The 24,164-nt window shown below is 35.0% G+C and overlaps 1 long non-coding RNA gene across 1 annotated transcript; it reads left to right on the forward strand.

Annotated features, from left to right (window-relative positions):
* Positions 1-7,885: 7,885 nt before the first annotated feature.
* On the forward strand, positions 7,886-10,287 carry LOC127793983 (uncharacterized). The gene is made up of 2 exons (XR_008021516.1): positions 7,886-8,505; positions 10,054-10,287. It is a non-coding gene; the product is annotated as an uncharacterized LOC127793983 (long non-coding RNA).
* The last annotated feature ends 13,877 nt before the right edge of the window (positions 10,288-24,164 follow it).

The raw sequence follows: 24,164 nt of genomic DNA on the forward strand, positions 1-24,164 counted from the left end.
AAAATTCTCAAATAAGTAAAAGATTATTCAATTAATATTATATATTAATCAAATATGATGTAATAATTATTTATTTAATTTTATAAATTAATTAACTAATATTGCTCGTGACTCTAGTAATAGTGCAAAAATCAACAGACTCTTTATTATGAAGATTAATTGATTATTATTTTTTATTAATTAAATAATAATTAAATTATTTACTTACACCCTCAAGAATAATTAAATAATGAACGCAGGGCTTTTCAAGTTTTTTAAAATAATTGACTAATTTTTTTTATCAAATAATATCTAAAATTACTTGCATAACTCTATTATTATTTGAGTAAATAAGAAACTTTATTTGAGTAATTGAAAAATTTACTTGCATAACTTTTGATTTTGTCGATTTTTTTTTACTTTTTTGGCTTGTTTGGTTTTTAATTTTTTTGATCAATTTGATTTCATTTTTTTTTTTGTATTTGTTTAACTTTTTTACTTTTAATTTATTTAATTTTTATATTTATTTGATTAATTTAATTTAATTTTTCCACACAATTTCAAACTATTTAATTTCACCCATACTTAAAAAGGCTTTTTGACAAAATAGCCGAAAAGCCCATTAGAGAAAAGTCCAATACTGCGACAAAATGTCATAAAGAGTCCAATTGGATTTTCTTTATTTATTTCACGTCTCTTCTTTTGTAATCAGGTGAGTCATATTTTAGCAGCTATATTAGAATATTACACTTTGGGCCATAAATATGGAAAATTATCATTTACGCCCTCAATTAAACCCAAATCATTTGAGAATTACACTTTTAAAACCAAAAATTAGAATAATTGTGAATTGGGTCTCTTTCCATTTTTTTTCTATGAAATTAAATTCTCCAAAATATGAAATTATGTAAAAACTTGGGACATTACAACATGTGTTTCTTTATTTACACTACTCATAATGTGTTTTTATTTTTGACAATTACCCCCTATACCACATGTCTTTCTTTGTTTCTTGGCATTATATTTTGAAAAATGTTATTGGTACATCTTTGTGTACACTTTGAACTACATAAAGGTGTACCAATGATAAAAATATCCCTCGTGAGGTGCATAGAGGCGCGTGAGGCGCATGAAGACTAAGGGTATTTTGATCATAATACCTCTTTGTGTAGCCTAAGATATACAAAAATGATGTATATCTAGCATGATTCTTATATTTCACTTTCATTTTTTAGAATAATGTTATTCATCTCCACTGGAGATGAACAGCAGTGACATGAAAAGTGAATTGTCTGCATAGTTGGCAGACAATTCACTTTCTCTCTCTTCCGCTATGCCTTCCACTCTTTCTCTCTCCCCCCAGTTGCCCGAACTTACCCCCCTTTCTCTCTCCCCCAATTGCCTGAGCTTACCTATTCTCTTTTTCTCCCCCCCGTCCCCCCCATAGCAGTGAGCAAGGATCGCACCACCACCATCGTCGTTACCGTCACCTCGCCACTGCTGCTCACACTGCCGTCGCCCAAAGATGGCACCACTGTTGTCCCCCGCAGTCTCTCCCGCCAACGCCGCGAGCACCACCCGCCGTCGCCCCCCTCTCGCTCGCATCACTGTCGTCCCTCCCTCCACCGTCTCCCCCACCACAGGCCACAGACCACAAGATCGCCCCCCAACTCGTTGTCGCCCCCACCACTGGGCACAGAAACCACAGGGCCATGGACAAATCTTGTATTTGCAGTGACTTGATGCGGGTATTTGCAATGGGTGATTTTTATGGTTCTTTCTTTCTTTGGAGGTTTCATCTTGTATTTGCAGTGAGTTGATGTGGGTATTTCTTCATTTTAACTACAGTTAAAAGCCCCCATCTAACGAAATTCAATAATCCCAAATCATCCCAATTTGTTTGATATTAATCTGCTCCCTTTTGTTTCATGTTAATCTGCTCCCCTGGATCAAATTACGGTATTCATGAATTTTTTAGACTAAATTTGTGGGATAACTTAGTTTTTAAAGATCTTTGGTGAAGATCACCTGATAGGGTGTTATTCCTTTTTAAATCAATTTTAGAGAAAAATTCAAAGTTTTACGAACTTAAATTGCAGGGGCTATGCTAAATAATCCATAAATCAGAATCTAATTCGGAGGAAATAAATGGCCATGCACAGTTGCGTTTGGGCAGCTGGGGGAGAGAGAGAGAAAGTGGAAGGCGCCCCTATAGGCATATCACGGTTGGTTTACAGGGTAGAAGATTACAATCAAGGATGCAAGTTTGAGTCATAACAGTCGAAGTGTGAGAATTTCATCCTCTTATGAGAAGTGGTTTCTTGTGAGCACTATGCATTGTGTCTCCTATCTTAAAGGTCGTCATGTTTTATGATTAACCCTTTTCACGTAGATAGTGTTTGGAAGGTCTTAAAATAAAAAATTTTACCTTTTGACACCCAAAAAAAAGTGGAAGGGATAATGGAAGCGACAGAAAGTGAATTGTCTGCCAACTATGCAGACAATGGCAGACAATTAGTTTCCATGTCACTGCTGTTCATCTCCAGTGGAGATGAATAGCATTACTCTATTTTATTTGAATGATAAGATGAGCATTGACCTCAGTGCAAGACTCCAAAACTCATTTATTTCAAATTGCAATCAGTTGATTGCAAAGTGATGAAATTTAAAGCAAATACATTTTCTAATCGATGTTGATACTTTGGAAAAGCCAGTGACGTGGCGCTGCATTATTGGTTCAATAAATGTTAATTAAAAACTAAAATGTTAAAAATTATTAAAGCACCACTAATTAAGATTTTACTGAAAACAAACCTGACTAGTTAATCTTTATTTATATAATAATATATTTTACATTGATTCAAATATATTTTAACATATTATTTGGGCATAAAACACATACACAAATATTTATACAAGTTACTAATATTAGTAGCCTGAATGCATTTTTACAAGAGTTAATGGTGGAACTTTTTTGCCCGCATGGGCAGCTCAGTTGGTCAAGAAGAGGGATAAAGTGTCTTTCGTAGTGAATTTTGGACCAAGACCGATGATCGAGTCTCGCAAGCGACAGTGTAGGATATTTCTCTTCAAAGTGAGGGAACTCTTTGTGCATGGTGAGTTTGGATCTAGCCATTACGTCTGATTAAGTCACCATAATTAATCTCCCCTCACATGCTGTCAGATTAAGTATATGGGGGCGCTCGATATGAGCAATTTCACTGTCGCTTGTGAATTGTGAGTCAGGGTCATTTCACTTAATTATATCCAATTCTTCATTTTTAGCTCCATCACGTAAAGTAAAATCCAACTTGAAATGACTGTCTTTGCACGCCCCCGTACGCTCATTAATTGCCATTGAGAATTTTGCTCCTTCTGCCAGCACCAAATGCAATGAACGCAAAATGATGTCCTTTCAAGTCTCTGTCATTATTTATTTATTTAGAAACCTTCATTTCTAGTCTGAATACTTCTGGCTCATCCCATATATCGATTCATCCATTCCAATTGCCCAAGCATTTATGAACACTCGTGTCCCCACTGCTAGCTATGTCGTGGTTCATTACTTCACATTTTAAGTAGATTCCCGAGGAATTAGTAATGGGTCTGGAGGGTGCATGCAAACGCATGGTTTCTCTAATCACAGCTATTAGGTATGGGATTTTTTTTTTAAATAATATATATAATTTCTAAAATAGAATATAAACATTTTCTATAAAAAAAATCTAAATAATGAATTTCCTGTAAACATATATATTTTGAAGTGAAACGAACACGAATACAAGCACGAACATGAACATATATGTTATGATATTGTTGATATATATATTTATATATTTATGGGTTTATTAAAAAGAAAGAGAAGGCAGCGAACGCGTGCGTTGGACATACATAGTCTGGCCGATTACTGTATATATATGTATATAATATATATGTAATATGTTAATAGAAGAAAAGAAAAAGGAAACTTGTACATCATCATAAATATGTAGCAAACTAATGTAAGGGTGTGAGGAGAGTACGTGAAATGAAATAAATATGTAGCAAACGAGGTGGAGGAGACCAAAGGAAACTTGAACAAAAAAATATGGTCATATATGTATATTAATTAATGGCAAGTTAAAATCCAAGCATGTAGCCACCCCAACCGACGGCTTGATGTTGTCATCGTTGTTGTCATGGTTGATCAACATAATGCTTTAGCAAAAAACAAATGGAAGGAAAAACACAAAAAAGTACAGCAACTGCATCTTACCAATGCGAAAGACTAATCATTGGGTTAAGAAAATTTCACAAGGAAAAACTCTATGATTGGTGACATATATATATCAAATTCATTGAAACATTGGTGACATATATCAAAGGGAAAGTTGGTAGAAGGCAACCGCGAGAGTCGGCGAAATGAAATTGAATATAGGATATGCAGTGGCAGCAAGGTATATTGCGGCCTCAAGCTTAGTTTAGCTATGCATTTCTGAAGAGAGCTTTTAAGCTTGTAAGTTGTTTAAAGTTTTTAATGTGGATAGTATTTAAGTTAATAAAGTGTTTGAATAAATATATTTTTAAGTTATCAATTAAAAGTGATGTTTTGATTTATAAAAGTTAATAAGCTGTTAGAGCAACTCTAAAGGGACTTGTCATTTTGGGATGTTAAATTACCCGTTTGCAACTTTGAACAGTATTATGACATTCTTGAATTATAAATCTGCTTTAATAGCAGTGCCAAAATAAGAGTGTTATTTTAATATTCTATTATTTTTTATTAAAAATATAATTAAACTTAACGGATATAGTTTTCATAACGATTGTAATTTAATAGATATATTTTTATAGTCAAAATTTCAAATTTCAAATTCAATTTCATAAGTACTTTCATAGCAATTAAACTTAATACATAATTTTTCATGAATAATAACAATATAATAAATAATGACTAAAAAGTAAAACTCCATTTTTTCATAATCTCTATCTTCAAGTTATTCCAATATGTTGTAGAAATTGGGTGCATGGCAATAGTGTTAGTTTCTATGTTTTGCATTTCTTTATGCCTTTCTTCAACTTCTACTTACTTTTTTTCTTTTAACTTCTAACTGCATTTCTTCAATTTTTAACTATCTACGATGTTTCTCAAATGCTATCTCCTATTGAGCACACATTTTCTCTTGCCGCTTAACTTTTTGTCATTCCACTTCTATTCTTTGATTCCAATGATGATGATATAGTATATCTTCAACCTCGGTTTGCTTCTTTTTGTTTTTAAGTTGTTTCTTTGAAACCTTTCTACCCAATGGACTATTAAGGTTGGGAGTGGATGAGGGTTTAATGTCATCTCCTAAATGTGCAGTTGAATAACAAGATTCAACATGATTTGATTTAGCAAAATTACCAGTTGAATGGGTTCTTACTCTCTTATTGCTAGTGAGATTATCAGTCCATTTTCAATATATTCAAACAATGCTCGTATTGAAATGATCTTCTAATGATCTTAGCAAACATTTCTTTTGCTTTATTAACCTGAAAAATATATAAAATAATTTAGTCAAAGTTCAAATATCAAATCATAGTAGTGTCTATCTAAAAATGCTCAATCATTACATTATTTTGTTTGGTGTGTCCATTTTATTACAGTATTTTAATTTGACTATAAAAATCGATAAATTTGTCACATTTTTCATTTATATCAGTCCAACGACTTTTAATAGAAGTTTACGAACACTTTTCTTGATTGTCTTATGAAGTTCTACGTATTTCAATATTCTATGCTAGAAAACATCACTTTGTTGTTCATTCCCAGTAATTGCATCTTTAGGCCACACAAACACAATTAATTTATTTTCTTTTTGAGAGAAGTTCTTTCTCCTTTGTAATTTTCTCACTCTTGGAACGACTTCATTTTGTACTAGCGCCAATACTGCGGGATTGGTCTGTATAACATCATCATATAAATCGGTGCCACTCATAAACAAATCAATGAGAGAACTGTCAAATTGCGAATCCATCTATAAAAAAGAATTATAATCAATTTAAAGAATGAGCATAAAATAATCAATTAAAAAAAATAAAATTACCCTTAATTAAACAATTAAAATTTAAAAATGAAATCAAATTAGAAAATTCAAATTAAATTACAAAAATTAATATATATATATATATAGGTCAAGCAAATGACCGAATTAAATTCTAACAATTAACTAAAATAAAAATATTTATTTTAAATTAAAATCAATTATATATATACTGCTGCCTCCTTCTCCTTCCACTTCCCCTTTTGTGCCTCTTTCCCATTTTTCCTCTCTCCCCTCAACGACTCACCTCCCATTTCCCTTGATCAGTAGTTGCTGTTGCTCGCCCTCACTGGCTCTCCCCTCGGTCGCTTGCCTTGCTTTTAGTTGCTGCCTTTCTCGCTTCGTCGCTCGCTGGCATTGCCGCCTCGCCCTCGCCGGATCACCCTTCCATCCCTCCGTTGCTCGCTTGTCCATCATTGTCTCTCTGGCTCTTTCTCTTACTCCGTCGCTCGCCTTGCCTAAAAACCCCTACTTCAAGTAATCTATGAATTTATAGAAGTTGAAATAGAGCCATTGAATGTTACTGTTGGAAACAACACCTCTTTTTTTTCTCTCTCTCGAGAGTTTGAAAATTTGGCACCCCAAGAAGATTGTTGCCATTTTGTAGTCCTTGATACCATTCCTATTGGAGTAAAAAAATTTGATTCTAGGGTGTCATTTCGACAATTATGGGGTTGGCACCCCGTATGGCACTCCCCATTGGAGTTGCTCTTAGAACTTGAGAAAAAGATTAAAATGGATATGGTGTTGAATAATACAAATAAAACTTTAAAAATATTAATTTTTAATAAAATAATTTATAAATTGATGTCCAATTACTAAAATACTTATAATTACATGTTAATAAATTATATATAATTATTAAAAATATATTAATATAATATTTTATGTATAAATTTAGATTTAATTTATATAAATCTTTAATATATATGTGGAGATATTATATAAAATTTCTTATTTTTATATGTATACATATATGAGAATTTAATTATTTACAGCTCTTCTACTAGCCCCACCCCTTTATTGAGTATATGTATATGATTCATCCAGATCTGGTGACAAGAAGATTCAGCTTGCTGCATTAGGCTATGACGGCGATGACGCTAGGCGCCTTGCAATTCTAGGTGGTGATGATGATAATTGTGTCTTCGTTGAGATCCAATGATGGCGCTAGGAAGCAATGAGGAGGAAAGAGATAGGAGGTGTAAATATTGGAAATGTAGGAGGGTAAAATTGTAAATGAGTTGGTCAACTCAAAAAGCCCTTCGTAATGTTTTTGCAAAAGTTGGTGGGCGATGGCTTTTTACAAACTCTATTATATTAACGTTTAGGTTGTATAGCTTTAAGTTGTTGATGATGCCAAATATGTAAGAAAATAAGCTTGATAGCTGATAAGCTAAACTAATAAATTGTAAGCAGTCAAACTGCATTGTCAAATGAAGCCTCAAACTCTTTCTATCTTACCGTTATAGTTCCAATTAAGCATGAAACAAAAGAGGTGAAATTATCTAAGGCAAGTTCCATTCTCTTATTCTTATTGTTTCAAGTTCCCTCTATTTTTCGTTAATGCAAATTCCTTTTTTTATTCTTGTTAATGTAAGTTCTTACCCTTTATCTGAGATTTGGCCTGTAACCATTGCCTTTGGAATCTGGTCATACCTATCTTATTGTACTACAATTTGTTGAATCTTTGAATACTTACTAAATTTTGTTTAAAAGCTAATAGGGTCTCGGTACTGTAATATCCCAAAAATAATAGGGATAATAATATAACTATAATAATAATAAATGAAATGAAATTAATTTATTTGTTAAAATGTGAGGCGGTGCGCGTATGCTTGGAAGCTACGCTTTGCACAGTGGCCATCTCTGTCAAATGGAAACAAAGAAGAAACAGAGGAGAGAGAGAGAGATCAGTGGGCCGAGAGTCTGGGAGGAAGGGATAGATCGAGAGAGAGAGCTCGAAGGGCCAATCGGCCATGGCAGCCGCTGCCATGGCCGACGAGGAGCAGCAGCGGCCATGGGTGAGCGAAGCAGCAGGGCAGCGGGCCAATAGGTGCGGTGGCGCGCGGTGATGCACGGAGACAGGGACGGTGGTCGATCGATGGCGGGCCGGGGGCTGTGGCGGCGGCTAAACCAGCTAGTAGAGGCGAGCGGACTGGCTGCGCGAAGGGGAGGCTGCGGCTGTTCGCGACGTTGGCGGCTGTCGGCGGTAGCGTGGCTAACGGTGGTGGAGCTGGTAGCGGGGGTGGCTGGCAAGGGCGGCGCTGGCTGAGGCGGTGGCTGGCAGAAGCTGGGCATGGGCGAGGGTTTGCAGGAAGAAGAAGCCGCGAAGAAGAAGAAGAAGAAGAAGAAGAAGAAGAAGAAGAAAGAAAAGGAAGAAAAGAAAAAAAAAAGAAAAAAATGAAAAAATGAAAAAATAAGAGGATTCCGGGGTTGTTTTAGCGTGAAAAGTGAGCAGGTACGTGGGTAAAAATTAGTAGAAGCGTGATATGTCTAAATTATAAATTTTACGCGATTAGAATTTTATTTTGGGTTATATTTTGTTAATTTTGGAAGTTTAATCTATTTGCAGCGTGTATTAATTTGGTGGTGTTTAAGCGGGGAAACGTTGTAATCAACTTAAACGAGACAAGTTCCTTCTACCCCTGCGATTTCTTTCCATTTTATGATCCCCTCGTCTTCCCTTAACTCGTTTCGGTATCCCGTATTAATTATATATATAAATTGAGGATGTTATTGGCATTATTTAATTTAAAATAAATATGAGATTTATTAGGATTTTATCTACGGTGCGCCTACGTGAGATTTTAGATGGTTAAATTATTTATATTACACGGTTAGATTTAATTAATGCGAGCTAGGGTTTTATTAATCGCTATTAAACGTTTTACTTCGCAGCGGGAGTGCAAAAAATACAAGAAATGGTCGTGTAAAGGCAAGTTCCTGACCCTCTCCTCAAGATCTTTAATTCCCATGAAAGACCCCATGATTTCCTGTATTTTATCATCTCCCTTACTCTAATTCGGCATCTGGCATTATTTATTAAGGATTATTCATTGTTTTAATTTAAATTAAATCCGAGACTTATATATTTTATTCATTATGTGCCTATGGGGGCTTGTACCGCCCCCACTCCATTTGGGAATGATGTTGGACCCAGCCTAGGAACTAGGTTCCTAGACGTGCGGGTTTATTTATGGTTTTTCTCGAATTTATTTATGGTTCGGTTAGAGCTATCGAGCAGTAGGGCAGGGGTCGGTTGTTGGTGACGTTGGGGTTGACTATTGTACGGCCCTGAAGTGAACCGTCGGGTGGACACTCCTAGTCACTAGCCGTTGATGGGCACTGCTGACTAGCTCTACCAGTATGTGATTTACTGCATGTTTAGATTCGTTTGATTACTGTTCATGATTTGATATGCACATGGGTACGGGTTGCATGTTGGGATAGTCATTTATTGAGTATGCATGGACACGGACATTCTAGCGTGGTTAGGTTGCATCCAGCACGGGCATATGCATCGCATGTGATTTACTATGTGGACGGAGCATGGCCTGATGTTTGGATGTATGGGCGTCTTGTATCACGTTGATGCTCGCTACGCCATTGCATTTTTATGTGCATTGCATGGCTACTAATAGTATATAGTTCTCGGACGGGAGTACCGTTCTGAGGGAGCCTATGGCTCGGGTGACGGGAGTACAGACATGGACGGGTGACGGGAGTATCGACCCGGGACAGCGCGCGCAGGTTTGTTGGAAATTTATGTTGCCTTCCAGGCAATGGCAGGTTGGTATAGGACTTGGGTGCCAGGTGTCTTGTGTGGGCCCCAAGGACCGCCATGTGTTTTTATTATACTATGCTATTATGTTGTAGCGTCTCATGACTTGTGTGTATTTGGGGGTTGGTGTTCTAGGAGAAGTTTATTGGCTTTGTGCAGCCTTCAGCCTTTCTTTTCTTATGCTTGCTAAGTCTCTCGACTCACTTTATTTTTCCATCATTCCAGGTAGTGGCAGCGGGGGTCCGGACAAGGGAGTCAGCTTTTAGCGGCAGAGTCGGTATGGTGTATAGGCAGTCCCTGTCAATTCTGAGAGTTCAGTAGGATTTACTTTATTATTTTTACTGTGCCAAGTCGTTTCTCGAGTCTCGTGTATATTGGCACAGGAGTCTGTGTTTATTAATCTATCGTGAGACCGCTGTGATAGCGGGGTACTCGTAGTGCATGCATGTGTTTAGCTTCGTTTCTACTGTTCTTATTTTTGTTTATGCATGCCAGGGTAGTTTTTGTCTTATGTCTGCTTCTCTTCCCTTAGATAAGCGCTTTCGTTCTGATAGACCGGGTGGTTGGGATATCCGAGCGGAGGTGCTTACAGGTACACCCCATATTCTTAAGGAATGATGTCGAACCTAATTTGGGGTTAAGGATATGTGCGTAGGAGGGCATTTTATGTATGTTGTGAGTCTCTTGTTTGTGCATGTTCTTCATATTGCAAGTTGCAGGAGGAGTCAAAATGCTTAAGTTTTCAACTATTTTTAATGTTTGTGAAGGGTGGCTGTCAACTAGCCCATTGTGTGGTGCCAACCGCAAATGTGCAGACACATGAACTGTTGACTGTTTCTCGAATACTTGTCGACTGTCAGTGTCCAAGCATAGGAACTGTCAACCGATGCTTGGATACAACCGACCGATACTGCTAGTTTGTTATCTCAAAATCTATGTCGGTTGTTGTGTTTGTTTTGGATATCTCATGCTTAATGTTTAGGTTATTGTGTTCTGAGGATTGATCGATCGTGCCATGACTGTCAACCGTTGGACGTATGGGCGCTAGTGGTCGTTCGTTGTGGTGAGGCTGTTGATTATTTCAAAAATAAGATACTTGTAGTTGCCTGTTTGATCGAGTTTGTCTACATAGTCGAATGGTATTAGATTGTACAAGTTGGAAGGGGACATGCATGAGCTTAATGCTGAGTATCATGTGGTCATGCATAAATTTATAAATGTATGATTTCAAATGATTTACATATACACAATAAATATGTTAGTGCACTTATTATTTTGCGTGGTGGCTATATCCGTGAGCGGGAAAAAGTATATCCAAATTTTGTGGATGAGCAATTGATGTCGGTGAGCTACGACTGAGATCTCGGTAAGTAGGACTCGATCCATAGTGAGATGACACTACAAAAAATTCACAATTTAGTGACGGATTTAGTGATTTAATTTTTCTGTCACTAATTAGAGACGGTTTAGTGACGGAATTTCCGTCACTAAATTTTAGGGATGGATTTGCGACTGGTATTCCGTTGCCAAATTTTTTAATTTTTTTTTTAAATTTAGTGACGGAATTAGCGACGAAAAATTCCGTCACTAAACATTTTAATATTTTTTTAATTAATATATTAAATTTAGTGACGGAATTCCTCGTTGCTAAATACTTAATAAAAATAAAATGAATTTTCTTTAGTGACGGAACTTTCCGTCACTAAATTATTAGTAAAAAAAAAAAAAATTACTTTTATTTAGCGACGGCATTGGCCGTCCCTAAATTATTAAAAAAAATTAAAATTAAATTTATCGATGACATACCCCGTCGCTAAATCATTTAAAAAAATAAATTTAAAATAAAATTAATTTAAGAAAGAATTTGAAAAAATAAAAAATAAATTAAAATTAATTTAGCGATGGATATCCGTCGCTAAAATAATTAAAAAAATAATTAAATTTATTTAGTGATGGAAATTTTCATCGCTAAATAATTTAAAAAATAAATTTAAAATGAAATTAATTTAGCAACGGAGATGTGTCGCTAAATTAATTAAAATAAATTTAAAAAGAAATTAATTTAGCGATTGATCACCCGTCGCTAAATTAATTAAAAAAATGAAATTGTATTTATTTAGCGACGGGAATTACTAAATAATTTTAAAAAATAAATTTAAAATGAAATTAATTTATGAAAAAAATTTAAAAAATAAAAATAAAATGAAATTAATTTAGCGACGAAATACCCATCGCTAAATTAATTAAAAAAATTTGAAATTAAATTTAAAATGAAATTAATTTGGAAATAATTTGTAAAAAGAAAAAATAAAATGAAATTGATTTAGGGACGAAACTCCTGTCGCTAAATTAATTAAAAAAATTTGAAATTAAATTTATTTAGCAACGGGAAATACCGTTGCTAAATAATTTTAAAAAATAAATTTAAAATAAAATTAATTTTGAAAAGAATTTTAAAAAATAAAAATAAAATGAAATTAATTAGAAATTAAATTTATTTAGCAACAGGATATCCCGTTGAGAAATAAATTAAAAAAATAAATTTAAAATAAAATTAATTTAGTAAAAACTTTAAAATAAAAAAAATAAAATTAATTTAGAGACAAAAATCCTGTAGCTAAATGAATTAAAAAAAATTTGAAATTCCGGTCACTAAGTAATTTTAAAAAATAAATTTAAAATGAAATTAATTTCGCAAACAATTTAAAAAAATAAAAAAATAAAATTAATTTAGTGACGGAATACCCGTCACTAAATTATTAAAAAAATAACATTAAAATAAAATTTATTTAGTGGTGGGTTATCCCGTCACTAAATAAATTAAAAAAATAAAAATTAAATTAAATTAATTTAGCATAGAATTTGAAAAAATAAAAATAAAAATAAAATGAAATTTATCTAGCGACGGAATACCTGTCGCTAAATTACTAAAAAAAATAACATTAAAATTAAATTTATTTAACAACGGGACATCCCGTCGCTAAATAAATTAAAAAATAAAAATTTAATTAAATTAATTTAGTGAAGAATTTTAGAAATAAAAATAAAATGAAATTTATCTAGCGATGGAATACTCGTTGCTAAATTAGTAAAAAAATTAAAATTAATTTAGTGAGAGGATGTACGTCGCTAAAAAATTTGAAAAAAAAATAATAATAAAATTTATTTAGTGACGAGTTACCGATCGATAAATTATTTAAAAAAAATAATATTAAAATAAAATTTATTTAGTGACGGGAAATTCAGTCGCTAAGAAATTTAAAAAATTAAAATAAAATTATTTTAGTGACAAGATAATTAGAAAAAAATAAAAATAAAATGAAATTAATTTAGACACAGAAGCTCTTCGCTAAATTATTAAAAAATTAAGATTAAAATAAAATTTATTTAGCTATGAGAGATTTGTCGCTGAATGATTTAATATATAAATTAAAATAAAATATATTTAGCAATGGAAAGCCATGGCTAAATAATTAGAAAAAAATAAAAATTAAATTAAATTAATTTAGCGATGGATAACCTGACACTAAATTATTAAAAAAAATAAAATAAATAAATTTTATTTAGCGACTAGAATAGTAGTCCCTAAATGATTAAAAAAATAAATTAAAATAGAATTTATTTAGCAATGAGAATTTTCGTAGTTAAATAATTAGAAAAAATATAAATAAAATGAAATTTATTTAGTGATGAGATGTCCCATCGCTAAATAATTTAAAAAATTAAAAATTAAATTAATTTTATTTAGGGATGGAATTGTCGATCGCTAAATAATTAGTGAAATAAAAAAAATTATTTAGCGACAATTACTTGTCGCTAAATTTTTAAAAAATAAAATTAAAATAAAATTTATTTAAAGACAGGCTCTCCCGTTGCTAATTAAATTTAAAAAAATAATTTTAAAATTAAATTTATTTAGCAACCAGAATGTGCGTCGCTAGATAATTAAAAAAAATAAAAATAAAATAAAATTTATTTAGTGTTCGGATAAACCGTTGCTAAATAATTTAGAAAATAAAATTAAAACGATATTTATTTAAGCAAGGAATATTTTATCGCGCATAATTAAAAAAGTAAAAAAATTAAAGTTATTACTCCATCGTTAAATAATTTAAAAAAATTAATAAAATTAAAATTATTTAGTAATGAAATATTTCGTTGCTAAATAATTATAAAAAAATAAATTATTTAAGAAATTTAAAATTTAAATTATTTAAACCAATATAAATATAACTTCTATAATATATAAAAATATCTCGAGAGTATAGTTTGGATCATCATCCCATGCTTAAGGTTAGACTTAAAGGTCAAAACGAATTATCAACAATATTTAACTGAATAATAGTCAAAACTATATTAATTTTAAGAAGTGTTATAAGACTACAACTTTACTCTCCACACTTCTGTTTTCATATGTTAGAAGGCTACAAATTATTTAAGAACAAAATATTTTCGTAGCTAAAAAGTAAAAAATTAAATAAAATTAAAAATTTTATTAAGTTTTTTACTGAATATATATATAAATCTTTCCATCAATTTAAGTTGTGTACTGAATATATATAAATCAGGACCACTTAACAAATTGGTATAAAATAATGCATTATAAAATAAAAAATAATTTGTTAATTCGATGAGTTATATGATTCAAAATCTTATCTACTCTAAATAAAACAAGTGTAGAAAGAGATATAGGCAACTCGCAACGTGAAAAAAAATTTCACTATATTATTTATGTGGGCTGGGCTTGCCATCTAATCAAAATATTATTACGTAATAAAAAGATTATATATATATATATATAATTGAATACAAGTTTTCATATAACAATTTTTTATTGAATGATTTTATGGTCCAAATTAAACCATGCATCTTATGTAAAATTTTCACTCATCTGTTGATGTATCATTAATTTTTTCGATAATAAATTAATATTTGATAATATCAATTTTCTCACTCATTTGGTGATTAATAGCATATGACACTTTTTTAATTTGATATAAGCATGCATGCCATGCACTATATATCTTATGTAAGTTCTTTTTCTTATTGATTTTATTGTTATATTTTTTGTTGGTTCAAGTAAATTCAATCATAGATCCAACAAACACTACAAGCAAGCATTTTTTTTTATAAAAAATAATAAATTCTCTTTCACCTAAACAACAAACGTTACAATAATTTTATAAATAGAGATTTAATACAAAAAATTCATCACAAAACATTTGGATCATATCATTATTTGAAAATATTTCTTTATTATTTTGAAATTTAAATGAGATTGGATAGATTAGTGGGATCATTCATGTCGTAGAGGAAAAATATATACACAAACATGAAAAAAAATAAAATTAATATATTGATCAATGATCATATATGGACAAATGCATTCAAAAGGACATAATATTACCTAAGTAATTTTGATATATGCTCTGTACAAATCAAGAAGCACTTCTCAAAAAATATATAAAAATTCTTAGAAGAAATTTATTTTATCATTGGAATTGATGTACCTGTTTTTTGAGTAATATCCATATTAAGATTATTTTTATTTGTAATTTTCTACAATTCTATATGTATGAATCAATTGATCAAGATTTGTGAAGAACCTTAATATCAGCACAACCAGAGATTATACATTTGATAATACTTGACATGTTATACCAAGTAAAAATGAAATTAAAAATCTAGCAATTAATATTAAGTGCATTCAACATTTATAGTACAAATTCAAAAACATAAATAAATGGACATAAATAAGGGGGCACTATATATCTTGATCAATGATGAGTATAATTTTTAATTCTTTATTTGATTTATTTGTGTATTTATATTTTATTATTTAAAAAAATTAATTTATATTTTATAATTTTTATTGTAACAGCCTGCCTCCCGGAGCCCCCGCTAGTATAGAGGATCCCTGAGAGAATCATTACTAAAATAATATCGAACAACAACACAACTACAACTCTTTCTAAAATCACAATCTTTTTAACATAGCACATCTCATAATCATCTTTATAGAACCATTCATCAACTAGGCCCACCTAGGCTTACATAATGTACGACAATCTCAAAAATATAAATGTTAATCTAACATAGGCACAACAACACCCAGGACTTAATCTCAGGAGGACTCTATACTTGTTATCATATCTTAACTTTGTCGAGCGTACCTACGGTCTCAGGATAGGCTGATCTGGAATGATGAAAAACAAACATGAGTCGCGAGACTCAATAAGCTCTAAAAAGAAAGGCAACTAGTTACGGATAGGACTCTTCCCATGACATCCCATGCAATTCATGCCAATCCAACCACACAATGTCATGATCCATATGTGCCTTACTTCTACATGCATAACATAAAATTAACTGCACATAAGGAACTAGGGGCCCACATAAGCCACACATTGGCTCCCAAGTCCCATATACAAACATGTTGTAGCCTAACATAGACTGACCTGGAATGATGGAAAATAAACATGAGTCGCGAGACTCAACAACCTCTAGAAAGAAAGGTAACTGGTTACGGATAGGACTCTTCCCATGACACCCCATGCAATTCATGCCAATGCAACCACACCATGTCATGATCTATACGTGCCTTACTTCTACATGCATAACATAAAGTTAACTGCACATAAGGAACTAGGGGCCCACATAAGCCACACATTGGCTCTCAAGTCCCACATACAAACCTGTTGTAGCCTAACATAAGCTACCATTTCATCATTCTCTTGGACTCGCCTTTTCCTGACATAGTCAGCTTTTCCTGACATTCAACATTTGGCTTTTCCTGATATTCATTACATGCTCTTCGTGATACCCTTCATACCCACATGTGCTCTTCTTGTCATCATCACATTATCATATACTTCCGCGATCTTGGTCTTCCCTCGGGCCAACCCCGAGCTAATATTTAAGCCGAGCCGAAGCTCCCTCGGGCCACCCCCGAGCTAATATCTAAGCCGAGCTGAAGCTCACTGAGTCGGTACTCCTGACACCTGGCACGGTACTCCTACCCAGAATAACAGTAACAATAGAACCATGCAATGCAACAAAAAAGAAATGTAATGGCCTTTGTAGCATAAACATGATGACAAAGCCTCCATAAACCAAGTATCAGGCCCTGCTATGCCCATATAGGAAAACACATATGCGGCATGCTCTAAATGCACATGTTCGCCTAGGGTACCCAAATTGGCCCTTAGACCAACAGGGTCGTGCAAATGCTCACACACCCCATCACACACAAAGCATGTCTGTAATGCCCCGTGAATCGTAATTTAATTTAATTATTAGTTTATTATGTTAATTTAATTTAAAGTGGTCATTTATATATATATATATATGTGGGTGATATTAACAATAATAATATTAAGTATAGGAATCATAATATTAATAAACATAATAATACTAATAATAAATTATTATAAGTCTAAGGAAGTTGCGTGGAGTGTTTAAAGATTGAGATGTTAAATGTATAGGTTATGGGAAAGAATTGAGTGGCATGAGGTGCTAGAGTGGTCATTTTCATAGCAGGCTCAAGTGATCATGTAAGATTCAAGAAATGCACTTAATTAAATGAAGATGTAGCCAGCGCAAGTGGAAGACGCACGCAAAGTGTGTTGGGTGACGTAGGATCGAGCATGAGGAGGGGCGCTTCACTGTAGCTGATTTTGCTAGAATTTAATTCCAGCCAATTGAGGGTCAAACGACGCCGTTTCCTTAAGAGGCGGTGGCCTCCAGCGCTGGTCCAAGCAGCTGCCACGCGGCTGCTTCCCAGCCACTCCTTTTTGCTTCAATTTAAGCCTAATTTGAGCGCTTTTAATTGCAACAGAAGTAGCAAACAGTGGGATTTAAATTCAGAGAAGAAGAAGCTCGAACTAGCACTGAAAATGGCAAAAAATAGGAGGAATTGAGGTTTTATTCAGGTTTAATTAAAGTTTTAATTAGCCAGGTAAGTAAATAAGTTAGTAATAATTATTTTGTGAGGTCGAAATTTCGTTTAGAGTCCAATTTTGTTAATTTTGGCAAATTATTGGGGTGTCGCGGTTTGTATAATTTTACAGCGTTGGGCCAAAACAAGCCTAAGGATATTTTCGTAAAGGTAAGTTCTTTATACCCTGTACAACGTTCCTTTCGTTGTCAATTTATTTAACCTCTCTTCGTTTGTTTCGGCCGTTTATTAATTATGAAATTTGAAATGGTTTGCTTTAAATTTAATTTACTAAATCGGCCTCGTGGATTTTATTCGTTGGTTACCTACGGGGTTTGTGCCACCCCCAATGCCTGTGAGAATGATGTCGTACTCACCCGAGGATAAGTTCTTAGTTGTTCGAGTATTATTATGGATTTTGGTTGTTCATAGGCTAGAGCGGTTGGGCAGTGGGGGCAAGGATCGGCTGTTCGGTAACGGAATGACTGTTGTACGGTCTATCTTAGGCCTTCGGCTGGTCACTCATATTCACTAACCGTTAACCGGTGCTAGGCACTACTAACTAGCTTTGTCGTCACGTGATTATAGCATGACCGATTACATTTTATTCTTGTTGCATGGTTTGGTGTGTACATGGGTACAGGCTGCATGTTGGGGTTTTCATGATCTGGTTATGCTTGGTCATAGACATCTTAGCTTGGTTATGTTGCATCTAGCACGGGCATATGCATCGCGTGTGGTTTACTATGTGGGCGGAGCATGGCCTGATGCCTGAATATATGGGCGCCAGTGTATCACGTTGATGCTCACTATGCTATTGCATTTTTATGTGCATTGCATGGTTACTGGTAGTTATTAGTTCTCGGACGGGAGGACCGTTCCGAGGGAGCCTATGGCTCGGGTGTCGGGAGTACCGACACGAACACACGGGTGACGGGAGTACCGACCCGGGATAGCGCGCGCAGGTTTGTTGGAGATTTATGTTGCCTCTCAGGGCAGCGGCAGGTTGGTATGGAACTTGTAACACCCCGTCTCGCCAGGCGTGTCACTATAAGGGTATTCCCGGGATTTTTCTTTTTTTTTTTCTTTAAATTCAACACGCACGGTATTTCAAGAACAATCTTCACATGCAGAAACAAAACCCCGCGAACCCCAGTCTTGCCCTTTTAACTATCAAGATCAATAATCTTAAACTAAACGAGTCTTAATACAACGCAGCGGATACACTAATACCAAAACACCATAGTTCTTACATTTTATTTCCATAGCAAAATACGTAATACAGATCAAATGATAAAATTGCTATATACAACTGTTCATTTACAACCTGAAATACATACTAAAGCCTCCAAAAGTTACAACGACTAACAAACTAAGCACCATTGGCCCTCAACCGGCCACATCCTTGCCCTCGCAGCAGTTCCTGACTGGAACATTAAACGTTCCAGGGGCATAGCCCAAGTTAGATGATAAACATCTAAGTGACAGCTTAAAACCGTTCATACAATGCATGAGAGACACACGAGCATGGCATACACAGACAAACGTAAATATGCAAGACACGTCTAACTCGAGATATCACCTTGACATACTTAATCCCTCGAATGCCCCACTGTGGCACACGTTCACCTGGTCCAACGTTAATCCCTCGAGTGCACCGTCGTGACACCCGTTCACCTGGTTTAACATTATTCCCTCGAGTGCCCCAGTGTGACACCCGTTCACCTGGATTAACATTGTCCCAATCTCAAGTAGACCCCATCCCGCCCCATACGGACCCAACGATGTAATTTAACTTGACCCCAAATGATATGAAAATTTACACGCCATGCACCAACATTTTAAAATAAAACAGTTAATGCATTTTAAAATAAAACAGTTAATGCAATGTGGCAAATATCGACACAATGATCATAAGTAAAAGCCTTGTAAAACAATCTATGTCTAGGAGGGTATAACCGCTCACTAGAACTCACCACAAGCATCTAAAAACACTTCCAAAACAAGGAAAATTTGGAATCAAACCACTCACCTTGAACGAATTTGGATTGCCTCGATCCTTATGCACGGCCTCGATTTGAGTGCCAAACCCCAAATACTTGAACTTGTGCTCAACCGCAAGCCAAGATACTTCCTAAACATCATATTTAATTAAGGAAGCATTAAAATATATTTTCCTCAATTTTTCCATAATTTCCTCTATTTTCTCCCAATTTTCACTTCAATAATTCCAAAATAATTATTTCCTTAGCTATTTTCCAAAATATTTCAACACAATAATTCCTAAAATAAATTAACAAAAATACTGAAAGAAAAATACCAAAATGCCCCTATCACACGCGCCCTCACGCGCCTGGCGCGTGTCTGCGCGTGGAAGCTGGCGCGTGCAGCCACGCGCGTCGTCTTCTTCCTTAAGACCGGTCACCGGCGGTTGCTCCGATGGCTGCAAAACCGGTACCCCCTTGAAGCCCTTGGAGAATCGATCCAGATGGTACCATTTTTAGGCCGAAAGGCCACCGAAAAGTGGCCCAAACGGCCAGTTGCAGGTCGGCGGTGGCGGACCGCCTCCAACCCTCGGCCAAGCTTCAATCGGCCTCTACACTTGACGAAAATGCTTCTAAAGCCTCCCAAAATCTTCCTTGATGCCTCGCGACCAAGAGCCCCTTATTCACTCTCTCGAAACCATTCAAAAACTCGATCGATTTGAAGCCCAAAAATCAAAACCCGCGGCCTCATTTTATACTCGAAATCCGGCCAAAATCCGGCCAATCACCGGCCACAACTTGGCCTACAAGCAACCCACCGCCATATACGACCTCCCCCAGCTCCTCCCCGGCCGTCCCATCACCGGATTCGGCCTCCACGTGCGAAGATTTGCGGCGGCCTTTTTGCTGCATTCACATTATTACATTTTTGATTTATTACACTTCCACCCCCTACTTTCATCAAATGCCATTTTTCTTCTTTCCATGATACCCCTGATAAATCCAACTACACCATTAAGACCCTCAAGATTAGCACTCTTCATTTGGTCCTTGAAACTTCTGAAAAATTACTGTTTTGACCTCCCTCGGGTAAATTTAGAAAACTGCACTTAGGCCCGACTGATTGAATTGACCTTAAATCCATTCAATTTGACCCGAAATCTCTTAAGGGTTGTTCTATACATAAAATATTAGTCCTCAACATGCTCCATTGACTTTTCGGATGTCTCCTACGTCGATTCGATTTTCTCAGCCCGGTCAATAGCTGTACCGAAAACTGTTCCTGATCCAATTTATTTCATCACTAAAAATCATAATTCGAATCACTTGTCGATATTATACCATTTTCCTTGGCTATCTAAGGTCCGGGGTACTCCCTCGAGCCACTTCGGTCTTTTAAGACTGCAATAGTGTGTCCTAAAGCCTTATTCTTTTGATAATTCCACTTGTACCATTCATCAAATATTATTTATGACCTCAAATCATTCCTGGGTATTACAGAACTTGAGTGCCGGGTGTCTTGTGTGGGCCCCAAGGACTGGTATGTGCTTTTATTATGCTGCACTATTGTATTGTTGCGTCTCATGGCTTGTGTGTACGTGTGGGGCTGTGATTGGGGTGATCTCCTCGTCTGTTTAATTTATATCCTTCCTTTTCTTATAAACTTGTTGAGTCTTGCGACTCACATTGCTTCCCATCATTCCAGGTAAGGGTAAAGCGAAAGTTGAGGGCGAGGATCGTTCCACCTAGCAGCCAGCTGTGTCGGTAGGGTGTATATTTGGCTTGCCCCCATTGTCTCTGATATTTTGATAGGATTTCTGTCTCTCATTTTTTATTGTGCCGGGTTGTTCCTTGTATCTTTTATTTGTTGGAACAGGTGTCTGTATATATTTATATATACTCCGTGACCGCTACTCTAGCAGGGTACCTATGTGTGTGCATGTATATCGTTTTGCTTCCACTGTTGTATTTCTTATGTATGCATGCCATGGTATTTTTATCTCGTGTTTAATTCTCTTCCCTTATGTAAGCGATTTCGTTCGGATGGACCGGGTGGTTGGAATATCCGAGCGGGGGTGCTTACAAAGTCCCTAAGTGAATGCAACCCAAATCCCTGCGGCATACACATTATGCTATGCATAAGCCAATGCGGGAATCTGGTGTACCAGCTCTTCTGGCCGTCTAGCGCTTATCGTAACAACCGATGAGTGACGCCCATACATCCAGCCATCAACTGCCACGACCCACAGTCAACAGTCAGTGGCTTTGTACCCATACCCTTAGACACACTTACTGTCACTATTAGCTTTATATTTTCTAAACTTAACATTTCACAACATTTCTCCATAACTCTTCATGTACATAACCACATAACATCATGATACCATTCTCATTTGCAGAAAACCATCTCAATATACATAATAGATTTTTAAAATATTTCCTCTAATACCATATCATTTTCTAAGAATCTAGTCCCAGTGGGTTCAACATCATTCCCAAGAAAAATAGAGCGATACGAAGCTCCGTAATGGTCAAAATGAAAGACACCAAGATATCTTTGCTTAACTTATTCCATCGACAATAACCTCATTAATAAAATTTAAATCATAGGGTGGTTGTCACGCGGAGTATTATTATTAATGCATGAAACCAAGTCAAGGTGAGGGAGGGAATAACATATGAGAAACTATGAAGATTTTAACGAGAAATAAATAACGCGAGGAGAGGGTTAGGAGCTTCCTAAAATCGACTGATTCCTGCCTCTTTTGTGCTCCCGTTGGGAAGTAAAGCGTTTTCTAGCAATTAATAAAATCATAATTTAATTAAATAAATCTACCGTGTAATATAAATAATTTAGCCGTCTAAAATCCCACGTAGGCGTACCATAAATAAAATCCCAATAAGTGTCATATTTAATTTAAATTAAAACACGCTAATAACATCCTCAATTTATAATTAATACGTGACTCCAAAACGAATTAAGGGAATGCGAGAGGTTCTTAAAATGAAAAGAGATTGCGAGGGTAGAGGGAGCTTGCCTCGTTTAAGCTGATTACAGCATTTCTACGCTTGAATGCCACCAAAATAATACACACTGAAAAATAATATAACTCCCAAAATTAACAAAATATGACCCAAAATAAAATTCTAACCGCACAGAATGTTTAATACATATTTATTTACTTACCTGGCTAATTAAAACTCACTTAAACTGTATTTAATCTTGACTTTTCTCCCAAATTTTCTCCATTTCTTCACCTCTACGTGCCATCTTCTTCTTCCTTTATTTCTCTCTGTTTCTGCCCCATTTTGACCCAATTTCTTGCTGCAATTTGCAGCTTAAAAATCAAGGGAAAGGGGACCATCAGCCGCTGCCGCGTGGCAGCCCAGCTGGTGCCACCGCCTTGCACAAAATGAAGTCGTTTTGGGCATGGTTTTGGCTAAAAATCAGCCAAAATTTCCCTCAACGCGCGTAAGCCCCAGGTCTCGGACCCACGTCCCCCACCTACTTCCTCGGGCGCGCGACTGCCGAGCTGGCCGCTTCCTTCATCTATTATACACGGCCTATTTGTTTTAAAGAATCCCCTACCTCTTTTCTAAAATTATACCAACACCCCCAGCACTTCCAATATACACACACACACACCCCAAATTCCAATTTTCGTTTATTTCACTTACACCCTAAGACTTCCAAATTAATTTACTAAATTAATTTATTTTATTCTTTCATTAATTTCATAAATATCCCCAAATAATTTAATTAATTACCCCTAATTTCATATTTCCTCAAAATATCATAAATAAGTATTTTCTCAAAAATCTTCAAATATTCTAAAATATCCTCAAACACCCAAATTAATTATTTTTACTTGTCTCCAAATTTTTGAGATGCTACATTTATAATTATATTTTATAAATAAAATATTTATTTTTATTAGTATTTATTTATTTATATTGTTTTGTGCTTGAATTTTTTAAAATAAAATAGTATATTTTAATCTTTTAAAATTAAATATTAAAATAAATAATATTTATTTTTTATTATTTAATTTTATTAAACAATATTTTATATTTTATATTATTATTTATATTATTTTAATTCCAGATGTGTCCCCCCCCGCCACACCTCAACCCTCATCTTCTTTCCCTGCCACTTGTCCCTCTCTCCCTCACTGCCCCGCTCCTATCCCCCCACGTGTCCCCTTCCTTGGCCTGCCCCTCCCCCTCCCCCCCCACGTGTCCCCCTTCCAACCTCCCCGCAAGTGTCCCACCCTCCCCTCCCCCTGCACCCACCCCATCTCCCATTTTCGTGCCACACGTCCCTCCCGGCGCGAAATTGAAATCGGCCCCCTCAATTTATTTCAATTTCTCGCCCGCGCCCCCTCCCCTCTCCCTGGCACGCCACGCGTCCCCCC

This window comes from Diospyros lotus, chromosome 2 (genome assembly GCF_014633365.1).
Source record: "Diospyros lotus cultivar Yz01 chromosome 2, ASM1463336v1, whole genome shotgun sequence".
In the NCBI taxonomy this organism is placed as follows: Eukaryota; Viridiplantae; Streptophyta; class Magnoliopsida; order Ericales; family Ebenaceae; genus Diospyros; species Diospyros lotus.